Source organism: Agelaius phoeniceus, chromosome 3 (assembly GCF_051311805.1).
Source record: "Agelaius phoeniceus isolate bAgePho1 chromosome 3, bAgePho1.hap1, whole genome shotgun sequence".
Classification (NCBI taxonomy): domain Eukaryota; kingdom Metazoa; phylum Chordata; class Aves; order Passeriformes; family Icteridae; genus Agelaius; species Agelaius phoeniceus.
The window spans coordinates 39,804,538-39,817,838 of record NC_135267.1 but is presented as its reverse complement, the minus strand read 5'-3'; the positions used below and the strand labels follow the sequence as shown (position 1 = coordinate 39,817,838).

General features: G+C 42.8%; 1 protein-coding gene across 6 annotated transcripts in view; it reads left to right on the top strand.

The window, feature by feature from the left end:
• The first annotated feature begins 1,861 nt into the window (after positions 1–1,861).
• Positions 1,862–13,301, top strand: part of CYRIA (CYFIP related Rac1 interactor A) — a 56,541-nt gene continuing 45,101 nt past the window's right edge. For 2 of the 6 annotated variants that reach the window (XM_077175097.1, XM_077175095.1), the window contains exon 1: positions 1,863–2,189. The gene's annotated coding sequence lies outside the window, so the exon portion shown is untranslated. Of the gene's footprint in view, positions 2,190–2,375; positions 2,395–13,301 lie in introns of those variants that run through there. The other 4 variants (XM_054629992.2, XM_054629990.2, XM_077175100.1 and 1 more) reach the window with 4 other exon arrangements.

Genomic DNA, 13,301 nt, shown 5'->3' with positions numbered 1-13,301 from the left:
GTAAATGCAAGCACATCCTTTAACCTGTGAAAGTTTAGGGTGCTTGAGGTATTGGGACGGGGCTAGCAGAGATAAGACAGAAAATCATGGGTATCCTGAATATTTTCAAAGAAAAACTGGCTGATATGTGAGATCACTCACAGAGTCTATGTGATAAGAAATCACTTGACTGAGGAATCTGATCCCTACCCAATGTGCTGCAAACTGATTTTGTCTCACACAAGCACTAAGATAACAGTTTCACACAGACAGCTGTGTCTTGGCTACTATGCCAGTAGGCAGTTAAATAATTGTTTCCTGGTCTCTAACGTCATTGTCCAAAGCTAAGAATCTGAAATCTATCACTTGTCTGCCATTTCCCCTACAGGCTGATCAACTTCAGTCTTATGGTAGTATGTGACACTACATGTAGATGTTCTACGGTTCATTTCATCAATATCTAGCAGTCCCTTTATTTTGGCAGGATTTAAAAGTTGGATTTTTCTAACTCCTAAATATTACCTGTATGCAGAATAAAAATATTCTTCTGGCTAAGTCCTTGATGTATTCAGTACAGACAACTTGAGAGCATACATAGCATGCAGTCATAGAGTTAGGATATTTCCAAAAGATGGGTGACAGCTGCCTCTCCTTTTGTAAAAGCATCTAGTTCAAGACAGAACCATTATAAAAGCAGTCAGAATGCATGCCCCAGAAAAATAATTAAAAGGGGACATTACGTTGCTAGCTGGGAATCTGAGGTTCAGTTCTTTCTCCTGGTTCAAGTTTTCCACGTGACTGTTCTTCCCGCTTGAAAGTGGAGCAATGCTATTTACTTCTTTTAAAAGGTACTTTGAGACTTGTGGGTAAAAAGTGCAAGCCAGCAGCTCAGTGTTCTACTAAGCTGGGTGCTGTAAGGGTAGCTATCCTAAGTGTGCTACAGCAACAGAGACACAGTCTTTTAATAGACTAAGTATGTCACTTGAATTATTTTCTAACTAGACAATTTGGAATTTTCAGACCAAAAAAAGAACAATTCAAGGACATGTGGATCAAGCCTGGGTAAAGGGAAGAAGTTAAATCATGAAAGTGATGCTGCTTTGGACTGCTTGCTCAGAGGGAGTGGCAGGCCAGAAGGTCAAAGCAGCAGCAGCAGGTCCTACATGTTCACAGCTCCACCAAACCACTCCACTTCGCAGCGCTCCAAAACTTGCCTTATTCATGAGAATCACACCTCTCTGAGCACACAGCTCTCCTCAACATATTTGCCCGAGGCAGAACGCAGCTGTGAACTCTCGGGTTCACTGGCACGGAGCTGTGATGGCTTTGTGGTCAGCATCACAGCATTTCTCACATTTAAAGAGCTCAGCAAGCAAAGCCCTTTGAACAATTGAGCAGGTATTTCTATCCTGTTCTTCTAATATTGCCACTTTTTGTTTTGTTTTTCTTTTCTTGCTTTCGCACCCTAAATGACTCACAGACTGGCTTTTAGGGAAGGGGGAAACCAAGTGCTGCACAGCCATTCTGGCGACTCTAACCTCATTTAACCCTCGGCACAGCAAGAGGAAGTACCAAGTATTTTCACGAGCTGTGAATGGGCTCAGATCTGGTTTTGACGTCTTGAGGAAGCGCTGCCTTCTGCAAAGCCAGGAACACAAAAAAATTTATGTGAAGTTCCGAACTCCAGGGTTCAGAGTCGCAGAATCGCACAGAAACCTTCCCGTCCCACTTCCCCCCACCCCACAACAGAGGCCACCGGAGAGAGGGGGATGGGATCTTTGCGAAACGGGGAGGGTTTGGGGCAGCGCCGATGTCCCCGGGCGGGGCGCAGCGCGGGTGACAGTCACACGCACCCTGCCCTGATTCCGCCGAGCGGACAGCCCAGCGCCCCGACCCGCCGGCTGGGGAGCCAGGGGGTGCCGGTGTACGGTCCGCACGGGGTGGGAGACCCATCGCTGTCCCCATCCCCATCCCCATCCCCATCGGAGGGCGCCTCGCCCCGCGGCGGCGGGAGGCGGGTCCGGGGGAGCCGCGCCCGGGGCGGCCGCCGGCGGGAGCCGCACGCAGCCACCGCGGGGCGGGGCGGCTCTGCCAGCGTCGCGCTGGGCCGGGCGGGCTGGGCCGCGCCGCAGCGCCGGCGGCTGATTCGGAGGCAGCGGCGGGGGATGGACGAGGGTACCTGCGGCGGCCAGCGGCGACGGGCGGCCCAGGTAAGAGCGCGGAGGCACGGCGGAGCCCGGGGCTGCGCGGGGTGGGGGCTGAGGCACCTCTGCTGCTCCTTCTCTCGGCGCCCCCGCATCGCGGCGGGGCGGGGACGGCGCGCTGCAGCCCCGGAGTCTCCCCGCTCCCCTCGCCCTCTGAGCCTCCTCAGCCGCCTTTGTGCCCGCTCCCCGGCCCCGAGGCGCCCTTCCCGAGGTGCCCCTGCCCCTCGCAGCGGGGGGGCTGCGGCGGTGGCGGGAGGGACCCGGAGGGACACGGCCAACTGTTGCCTGGGAAGCGCCGGCCCCGGAGCGCTGCCGGCGTCCCCGGGGCGGGGAGCGCCATGGGCTGGCTTCGCCCCCAGCCCCGCTTGGAGAGGCATCGGGTGCGGTGCGAGCCCGAGCGGAGGTTCCCGATTGGCCTCGCCGAGCCGGGGAGACGCTTCCCCGGCCACTGGGCTCTCCCGGGTGGAAGTCTCCGGGTTTTCGCTGCCGGCCGGTGGGTGCCGGAGCCGCCGCGGCTGCAGGGACGAGCAGCGCCTTGGCGGAGCCGGCCGTGCCCGCGGCTGGGCCCGGGGAGCCCGGCGGAGCCCTGCGCTGGCCCGGGGTGTCGGTCAGACAGACAGCGCGTCGCTGTGCCTGCCTGCACTGAGTGCGGGGGGGGGGAGCGGGGGGGGCAAAGGCAGATTAAGCTTCAAACTTTGATTATACAGAAAACTTTCTGTTCCAGCTGCTGGTGATTGCAGGGTGCCATAAGCGTGGTGTTTCCAGAGGGATGTACCTAGACAGGAGATGAAAGACAGGCTCTGTAATGCTGCATTCATCTCGTTTAAATCGCTGTCCATGTTGGGAGGTATTACAGCGAACAGATAGCACGCTTGTATCTATTATTCCTATTACTATTTTTCTTGTCATTTGATTCCAAGACCGTTTAGTTTTATCTATCTTTATCTGGGGTTTGTTTTGCTAAGGTCTCAGTAATACATTGTGCTACTGTGTAAAATCGAATGCTCCGTTATTCACTGGCAACACAGCGAGGCTCTTAACTGCACAGGCTTTCAGTGGTGCTGCTAATAACTTGCCGAGGGTGGTGATGTGAGTTGATTTCCAGCCTGTTCCTGGTCTCTAATTGCCACACAGAACATCTTTACACTGCGTTTTTGTTACCAGTTCTAAAGTCAGTTTATATATGTTTGGGGAAAGGGTGGGTTAAGGGGGACAGAGATAGCTTTGCTTTGCTTCTTCTGTTTTGATCAACTGCAAGGCCATAAAAAATTTAAAATTACTTTGGCAGTGGGGGAGATTTGGAATGAAATGCTGTCGTGACATGCGGTTGCCTTGTGGGCAAAGATTTTCACGTGCTCAGCACAGCTCTACAAAAATACCCCAACTCCTGTTACACAGGGAAGAACTGAGCTGATACTTCCTTTTTCTCTGTTATGGTAACTTTCATATTTCTGTAACATGTAAGGAAGACTGTTACATCAGCAATATACTTTTTAAAAGTAATTTTTAAAATAAACCTTGTAAATTTAAGTCTCTTTTCTACTCTTCTGTAATACCCCCAATCCTCCATCTCACCAGGCCCAAATTAAAAATTAAACTCCTACTGTTTCCTATGGTACACTTTAAAATAAATGTTTTAATGAAAATAAATTAAAGGTTATGGGAATATCATGAAAGGTTTGACTTAATTTTATAAAAAGCATGGAGTAGCAACCATGAATAAAATTCTAAGAATTTTATTCTTCAACTTAAACTGCTGCAGTATAGTTTAACTGCTGGTCTTTAAAGTTTCACTCAATGTAAACCATGGCAAGTATAAGCAAGGCTCTCTGAGTTACTTACATGGTTTCTCAAAGACTGTGCAATATTTTACTGTATCCTGTTCTGTACTTCTTCAGTACCCTCCTGTGCTGCTTTTGCAGTGATGCTTTTTTTTTTTTCCCCCAAGAACTTCTGCTCTTAAAAATTGAAAATAAACAAACCACAAGTGATTGAAAAGACAGTGTATACCAGTAATTAGAATAAAACCCCCTTGGTTAAGTCAGAAAGGAAAAATGGTGATCATCTTGGATACTATTGCATAATTACTGTCGTCAGATGTCATTTTGCCATGACAGTGAGTCTATAGTGAATTTTACAGTGCTGAGAAGATAATTCATTGTTAGTGTGCTTAGCTTGTCCTCATGACATCACTTTTGATGCTGTTTTGTCAGGCTGAAATATCTGGTCCTCAGCAGTATGGCAGCCTTACAAAGGCATTGAGGATTTCCATGTGCAGTATGTTGCAGATTTCCACATTGTGTGATATACAAAATGAGCTTAAATGCTATATGTTATGTAGATGAATAACCATTTCTGTACTTTGACAGAAATAATATTTTGTAGGTGTACAGGTACTATAAGTAAGATCTATTTATCATATTTTTATCTACTTCCAAATGCTATTCTAATTAGAGCTTTTGGAGAAACTGTAGAATATTTTTTGTGGAATTACTGGCATTCTTGAGCACTAGATGTATATTACATGCAGTAGCACATGAAGTTAATAATTCAATTCACATTTTATACAAACTAGAAAAATGCTATTCTATGTCTAAGCCCTGTATATGATCCAGACATCATTAAGTCTCCCACTAAAATCCCTGGAGACAAACAGGGTATTTTATTGGGACCTATAATGTCAGTGGATAGGGGTGTATGAATGCTAACAATATATGTTAATTTCAAGCAGCCAAACATCTTAGTGTTTCCTCTGTACTGAATTCAGTTTGTATTTGGATCCATTTCAGTATTATCAATCATTCTTTTAGCAGTGCTTTCTACTCATGTTATCTAGGAATGCAAAACAGTAACACTAAATCAGAGAAAACAGTTTGAGAGGCATGAATTAAAATATTTAATATATGGGGCAGTTTGAGAGCTGCAAAAAAATGCAGTCATAAATTTGAATTTTATTGTTTAAATTAAAAATGTAATAGAAGCTGCTCTGCACTCGTGTGAATGATAACAAGAGCAATCTGAATGATTTGAGCTGTACAGGTCCTAATTGTTATGAAGTACCAGGAATTTGCCATTCTTCTACTTAGACAGAATTCCAATTCCTACTTCCAATTAAAATGAAAAACGTGTCTTATTTTCTATCTGTACATACTGCTCAGTACAAGTTCTTGATTTAAACTGGTAGCAGCAGCTGATCCTACAGAAAAAAATAACAGTGATAGGTATAGGACATAACCTTTCAGGACTGACCCAGTGCAGCACTGACACACAAGTGCTTGAAAGATTTTTATTTAGTATTGTAGGTTTAAAATGTTTAGAAATGATGCCAACATGAAGGTACCAGCCATGAGATTTAGTTAAACATCACTCAGCCTTAACTCAGGAATGGTTACTTTGGCGTGCTAACAACTTAAACACTCTTGTCTAATTTATGAACTTGTCAATAGACTAGAAAACCAGTGCTCTGAGGGGCTTCTTTGTGCATATTACCTTTTTTTTTTCCCTTTGTGCATATTACCTTTACCTTTTTTTCCTTTGTGCATATTACCTTTTTTTTTTCCTGTCCATGACAGTACTTCTGTAGTGCTTTTCATTGTGGATGGGTTGACAGATTTTAACATGGTTTGGATGACCAGCAGTGCAAAAGGTGAAGCTAATGCACTAATTTTATCTTTGAGTAAATCTGTGTAAGGAATTTGCAATGTTTATAATGTGTGAGACATTAATTCTGAAGGTTCCAGTAGCAGTGCAGATTGTGGTGTTAAGTGTGCCTATCAAAAGTGCTAGTCTAGTTTGGTTCAAGTCTTGGGTTATTAAATGTGATTAATGAACCTCAGGCCTGGTGAAGGCCTGGTGAATCCATAACATCCATTCAGCATGGGAGTTGTCGTGACTAGAATATGGCATGGGGCATACTGAAATGTTCACTTTGATCCCATTTGTCTGTGATGAGATGAGCTCAGGATGACAGAGTGCAAGTTCTCACAATATAAAAACACTGTGGAAGTGGTTTGGTGTTTTTAAGGGAATGGGTAGACTTAAACTGACATTTTAGATAAAAGTCATTCTGTACTGTCCTGTATCTCTCTGATACACATAGGTTTAACTTAAAGTTTAAATAGTTGTTAGAAGCTTTCTTATATATAATTTATGGGATTTGTTGAGGGGGGGAAATTCTTCTCTCTGCTGTATTACTGCCGGAGTTCATAAATTATTTGAGTGGCCTATTTTACAACTAGATGCCTCAAAGCTGAGGTTGATGGTCCCAAAACCCATGTCTGAAAGCACACTTTTCTACATTTTTTTACTGTGAAGAAGATGAGATGCACAGTTCTGCATCCATCCATAGCTGTTAACGACTGAGACTGTTCTGGAGAGTGGAATCTCTCTCCTGCCTCACTGCCTTTGGCATCCAGAGATGGGAATGTTCCCTCAGGATTAGAAAAGCTTGTTTTGTTAAGAAATAAGTGTAATCTATTTACTCAAACTTGAGTAAAAGCATTTGCAATTATGTTAATCTCTCTTCATGTTTTATGGTGCATTAGTTGTATCACACATTCATTAAGTGGGACACTTTATTCTCTGTCCTTTTTAGCTTTAAGTACCTTGAGCTCACATCACCCCCTTCCCAAGAGACTGAAACAAGCAGAGTGTCATAAGCTGTCCTTTATTTCACCTGCAACCTCTGGGAAAAAACCAAAAAAACAACAGTAATTAGGCCAGAGGCCTAAACTCCTGCCCTGTGATTAAGGCATTCAGGTGAGGGAAATCTGGTTTCTATAGGTGTTTCATTCTTTAATCCAGTAAATATTTTTCCATTTCAAAACTTCTGCAGGAATAGTCTTAGGACAGACAATAGCCTGTGGTTTAGGGCTCTACCATGGTGTGCAGGGATGTGGTTGGGAGGCAATCTCTTAACCTGAGAGGAGCCTGCCACCCACTTCCACTTCCTCTGTGGTTGCTTTCCCGATGCTTTTAAATAGCTCCGTGGTGCTTGAGGGCATGCTCCTGCCCTCTCATCCGAAACTTCAAAATTGCATGACTCCTTTCCTCAGGAGCTTGTGAAAGGAATGTATCTTGCTTCTAGAGAGGCCTGAGGGCTTTACAACCCTTTTTAATAACACAGGTACCTCTTGAGCTTCCAGGAATAGGTGACATCAGTTTAAGGTACAGCCTTCACAACTTTCTTACCTATTAGGTTAGGTGGCTTCCTGCTTGCTATCCCAGTTATCTTACTTTCCCTTCTATAACCAAATTTGTTGCAGCCGTGCTCAAAATTCTCTTGTGAGTCCAATTTGGTTTCTAGACTTATATGAATAAGTAAATCTAGGAAGAGTGTAGATTTTGAAGGGATGCAAGCCAGACTTTGGCAAGACTGAGGACTTCTGGAGAAAGTCTTTTGGTTTTAGGATGCAGTTTGAGTCTGGTTTGATTCAGTTGTCCAGTGTAAATGTTTTGTCCTGGATGAGATGCTTTGCAACAACTGTTGCATCTATACTTGGTTAGCAGGCACAAGGAGGCCAGAAGAGCCATGTCCTGCATAGACCCATGTCCTGGAGCACCTACTGGGATATTTCAAAACAGCTCAGTATTACTTGCCTCTGCAACTGAACTGGGCCCAGTAGTGTCCTAAGACTATTGTTGCCTAAGCTGTATGTGGTTATTCTGAGAAGTGGGAGGAAAGGGTTGTTTTCATATTTTTCAAAGATATTTCAGAGCAAACATGGTTTCTGTTTTATTTTCTTTATTGTGAGTGTATTTAATACCTAGCTTGATCATTATAATTTTCATTTTGCAGCTGCCCCAGATAAAATCTGGAAGGTTAGCTTGAGTTAATGGCTTTCTGGAAAGAGGGGAGAAAGTTCATCTTCTGGTTTCTCTTGTGCATGTTAATAATGGTGTGGAGCTGTGGGGCAAAAATTCATTACTGGTTTTTTTAGCTGTTATCAGAATGCTGAGTGATAGTGCCACTTACAGAGCAGAATTGGTTTTGGAGAAGAAGAAAAATTCTCTCTGGTAACTGGTCCTTATGATTCTATCTCCAGTAAATTGATTCCAGAATTGTATTTAAATAGCCTCCATGGGAGACATACAGGAATATTTATTTGGTATGGGTGATCTGTTGGTCCTAATTTTTCAGAGGGGATTGCTATAATACTGTGGAAACTGGGGGGGAAGTAATGGCAAGGGGAAAATTCGATAACGTTTCTCAGAGTTGTTGAGATCTGTTTAGATTTGAGAAGGCTAGATTGTTAAATTTGTTATGTTTTATTTCCAGGAACAGTCTAATTTTGTCTCAGTTGTACTTTGTCCCACCCACATACACACAGTCTGTACTGTATTGCTCTGTAATTGCACTATTTTGCTTCAAGGATCATCTGTAGGCAGTTGGTGACTTCTTCAAATACAGATTTCATGATGGACGTTGGCATCTTTAGAAGCTTCTGGAAATAAGTCTGTTATCCTCTCCCTAAGAATGGGATGGTGGCAGAGGAAATGGGTTCTGATATCTTGTAACTCTTTTCCTTATTTTTTTTATTATTAATGCATAAAAGCCCTGTAGGACTGACTGGAATGCTTCCCTCTCCCAAGGCTGTGCTGCAGCAGGGCTCTGTAATACCAATTACTGCAGATGAGATCATGATGGGGGTGCTGGAAAATGAGTCTCCCTTAAAATGTATTTTATGCTCTGAATACATTACAGATTGTGTTATAGTAGTGCAATACTTAGGTCTTTGGGGTTTATGTTTTTAGTTAGTGAAGGTGTTAAAAAATCCACTTAGAATTTTTTATCAATGTCTCCTGTATTCAACAGGAAAACAGAAAATATTTTCTGATCTTGAAGTATTTTGGGACTGTGTTGCCTGTAGAACTGATTTGTATTTCTGTAGCTAGATAATCTTCCTGCTTTTATTTATTTTATTTTTTCCCAGAAAGACAAGGTCATAGCACACATATTAGCGATCCTAGATGTATAGGTAATATGTTTGTCCAGTTTTACACTGTGAGACCGAAAATGATTGGGGTCTGACTACTTAGGCCTTTGTTTTGCAGAGGTTTTGATTCATTAAGGCACAGACAGTATCATGTTGTCCTTTACTGAACTAGAAGTAAAACTGCCAAAAAAAATCCCCTTTTGTTCTGCTGCTGAGGAACACTGTGGGCTGCCAAATCCTGACAGTCTGAGTCACCACAATTGTAATAAAGTGTTTGTACTTTGTCAGTTGCTGTTATTCAGTGTCTTCTAATTTATTCATAAGGCAGAGGGACACCTACAGATTTTAAATACTACTTTTTAAGGAAATAGTCAGTGTTTATAAAGAAATAACATTTGTCAATAGAGAATTAAATACATTGTAGTTAACACTTGAAAGCTTCTAAGGAGTAAATAGTTAATCTTTAACAATAAGAAATATACATATATGCATGTATTTAACAAATTCCATGTTCCATGCAAGAGCAGTGCTAGACTTCAAAAAATGATGGGATTATTTTAAACTCCTTACTGAACTCTGTTATTTTGGCCCTCTGATCTGACCTGATAATGACCTGATAACCAGGGAGACTGCTTCCTTCCTAAAAAAAAACAAACAACCAAACAAAAACAAAACAAAAAACCCCCAAACAAACAAACAAACAAAAAACCAACCCCCCCCCAAAAAAAAACCCCCAAAAAAGTCTTAAGGACAGGGCCTGTGACCCTGGAAATGCTTATCTACATTTTAGCTTTGAAGTGTGTGGGTTGTGACCCAGCAAGCCTAGCTCATGTAATTAAATTCAGTTGTTATCAGCATCACTTCCAAACAAAGTAGTCAAGTTCTAGTCGTCAAATTAAGTTGTAATAGTCACATATAAGTCAGAATGAGCATGCATAAAAAGCTGGAGGAAGGCAGGGTGGCTCTGACTCAGTACCTGTAAGGCTGACAGGTGTGTTCCAAGACCCACAGCAGGTGTTCTGTCCGTGGCCATGTGCACACTGTGGATCTCTGGCTGATGGATCCTGCTGCCTGTGCTTGGGTGGGAGATGGGAGTACTTACAAGTTCTTGATCCCATCACCTATTCATGGAGAGGAGGTGGGTTTCTATGTAATTTCTCAATACTGTAGCTGTTATGGATGTGAGTCCTCATATTGTCTAGTATCAGTTATTGAGGCAGAAACAATGATTCTTTTCTTTCCATTGACAAAATAACAGTAAGGCTTTTATTCTTGATACATAGGGAATTTTGTGTGTCATTTACCTTTCCCTACATTGAGCTAATGAAATTTACACAGTTCTCGCTCTCAAAAAAAGCACCAAATTGGCTAAACTGGATTATTAATAACTTTCCCCGATTCCATCTTGTAGAGCTGCTGGTGAAAAGCACCGAGGTGGACATGGGTGGTAGGCACTGGGGCAGTGTGGAACATGTGGAAATTCTTGCAGCAGAAAGTACTATAATTTTAATTGCTGCTCAGTGTCATACTATCACTACAGCTGTTTCCCAAAGAAGAGGTTTGCCTGCTATTGACAGGACATTCACACAAAGAAAGGAGATGGTAGATAAGCAAATGCAAATATATTACATGCCTTCTATCCTTTGGTTTTTAATACATGCTGTGGTGACGAGTTCAGTGTGAAATACTCAGTGACATGTAATTATATATGCATCAAGTGGATGTTGATTCATGGTGTCCCTCTCTGAGAGTACCTATCCATAATGCACTGAGGTAGGGATGCGAGAGGAGCAGCACAGCTCTGATCTGCTTAATTCATGTGGCACTGCAGTCCCGCTCAGCTGCTGACTTCCTTTATCCTTTTTTTTTGCCCATAAAAGGAGAAAAGTGCTGCCATATGACTCTCTTTAGAGAGAATCACAAGATGAGGTTGGGGCCAGAGGGAGGGAGTGGTGGGGGGGAAGTTATTCAGGTAGCTTTGTTTCTTGTACATGATACAAAACATTCTGCTTTCTGTGTTTATTTCTGTGGTATTACTAGCAAAGTATGTTGTAGTATTTCCTTCAACTGACATTGCAATCAGATATTTAATTCTTATAATAACTTCTTTTTTTTTTTTCTTTTGCTTTTCCATGGATGAGAGATTCTGAAGGGAAGGGATATAAATGAGTTTGGAAGGAGATAACTTCTTAGGGATTAGGCTGTCCTCCAAACTTGCAGACAGTTTCCTGCTGGTTGTTAAGGAATGACTGTATGTGGTATTCTCCCATCTTGTGCCAGTGACTGTAGGTAGGCATGCCTGAATTCATTGCCTAACTTTGCACTGTTAAAAAGCTTCATCTCCAGTTTTTCCAGAAAGCAGACTAATTAGGTGATTCTCTGAAGATTTGCTCAGAGATCAAATCTGGACAACTCTGTGCCTTTTCACAAAGTCCTTGAGCTCTCTTACTCTGCAGTCTCTCAGTGACTCTCTTTTACAATAAAGCAAGAATTGCCTGCCTTCCTTTGACATATTCTGACAAAAAGCACAGCCTTCCCACTGATGAGGGTCACAGTTTCTCCACAGAGCGAAGGCAATTAGCAGTTCTGAATAAGTTCCACCCATTTTCTGGCATGGGTTACTAGATGGTGTTTGATGGGCTACTGATTCTGCATCAGAGTGCACAGCAAGCACCAGGATGGTCAGCTCCCAACCATGCTGCCAGCTAAAGTCCTGTGTGTGTTCAAAGCCATCTCTCAGTCAATGATTCACAGTATATTGATCAGCTTGGGCTTAGTCAGCCTTGCTGTTCCCTTTATTTACTGATGCTGTGAAGTGATTTGACATGGGAACATACAAATCAGCTGTCTCTCTTCTTGCTCAGTCCAAAACAAAAAGTTTTAGAAATCACAGCAGAATATCTGTGCAAACCAGACTTTTTTCTTTGACAATTATGGAGATCTTCGACCCAAACATTTACTTTCATACAAAGAGAAGCATTTTGTCAAGGAGTCCAAAGGGATCTGGAGAAAATTGAGATCTTACTAATGAACAGTCATTTCCTACATTTCCTAACATCACCCTTTTCTACTATCACTGTAGGTATCCTGGGGAGAGAGCAAAAGGACCATACTAATTATGGATCTAAAATGGATCTAAAGTAATCTTTTTCTCTAGCTGTTGGGGTTTTTTTTGGGGTTTTGTTTTTTTTTTTACATCAGAACTAGGATGTAGGCCAGGATCTGTGAAAAACAGATGTCTGTCTCATGCCTGCAGTGTTATCATCACTGGGATTTAATAAATTTGTTAGTTCACATATGTGGGTGGGTTTTTATTGTGTTGTAGACTTCTGGTTGTTTTTCTTGAAAGATCTGACAGTTTTGTGGTTTATTGGAGTGATGGTCTTTAGTTGAGTGTTGATGTCATTGTTGAGATGTATTTGTCAGCTTTTCATCTCTTTGGAAGACTGAAATTGTACCTGTGGTTGAAGGCACTAGAGTTAAAGTATTCACGGGTAAATCAGAGTGTGGGAGTTCATCTGAGACTATTAGGTTGGAGCAGATGGTTATTAGGTAGATTATTAGGTGGACTCACTGGACCAGATTGGCAGCTGGTATTGCAACAGTTATAAATGGGTGCTCAAGATTTTACAGAGTAATAAGCAGTTTTGTCAATATTGTCGTGGGTTGACCCTGGTTGGATGGCAGGTGCCCACCAAAGCTGCTCCGTCACTGCCCTCCTCAGCTGGCAGAGAGCAGAAAACATAATGAAAAGCTTGTGGCTTGAGATAAGGGCAGAGAGAGAGATCCTTCACCAGTGACTGTCATGGGCAAAACAGATTCCACCTGGGGAAATCAGTTTAACTTACTACCAGTCATATCAGAGTAGGGTATTGAGAAATAAACCCAAATCTTAAAACACCTTCTTCCCACCCCACTCTTCTTCCTGTGCTCAAGTTCACTGTCAATTTTTCTACTTCTTTCCCTCAAAAATGAGAGAAGAAAGAGAACGGAGGTTGCAGTCAGTTCAGCCCACCTCTGCCACTCCTTCCTCCTGACATTCTTTCTCTTCTCCAGCATGGGCCCCCTCTCACAGGAGACAGTTCTTCATAAACTTTTCTAATTTGAGTCCTTCCCATGGCCTGCAGTTTTTCATGAAGTGTTCATTCTAGTGTGAACCCTCCCAAGGGATGCAGGCCCTCAG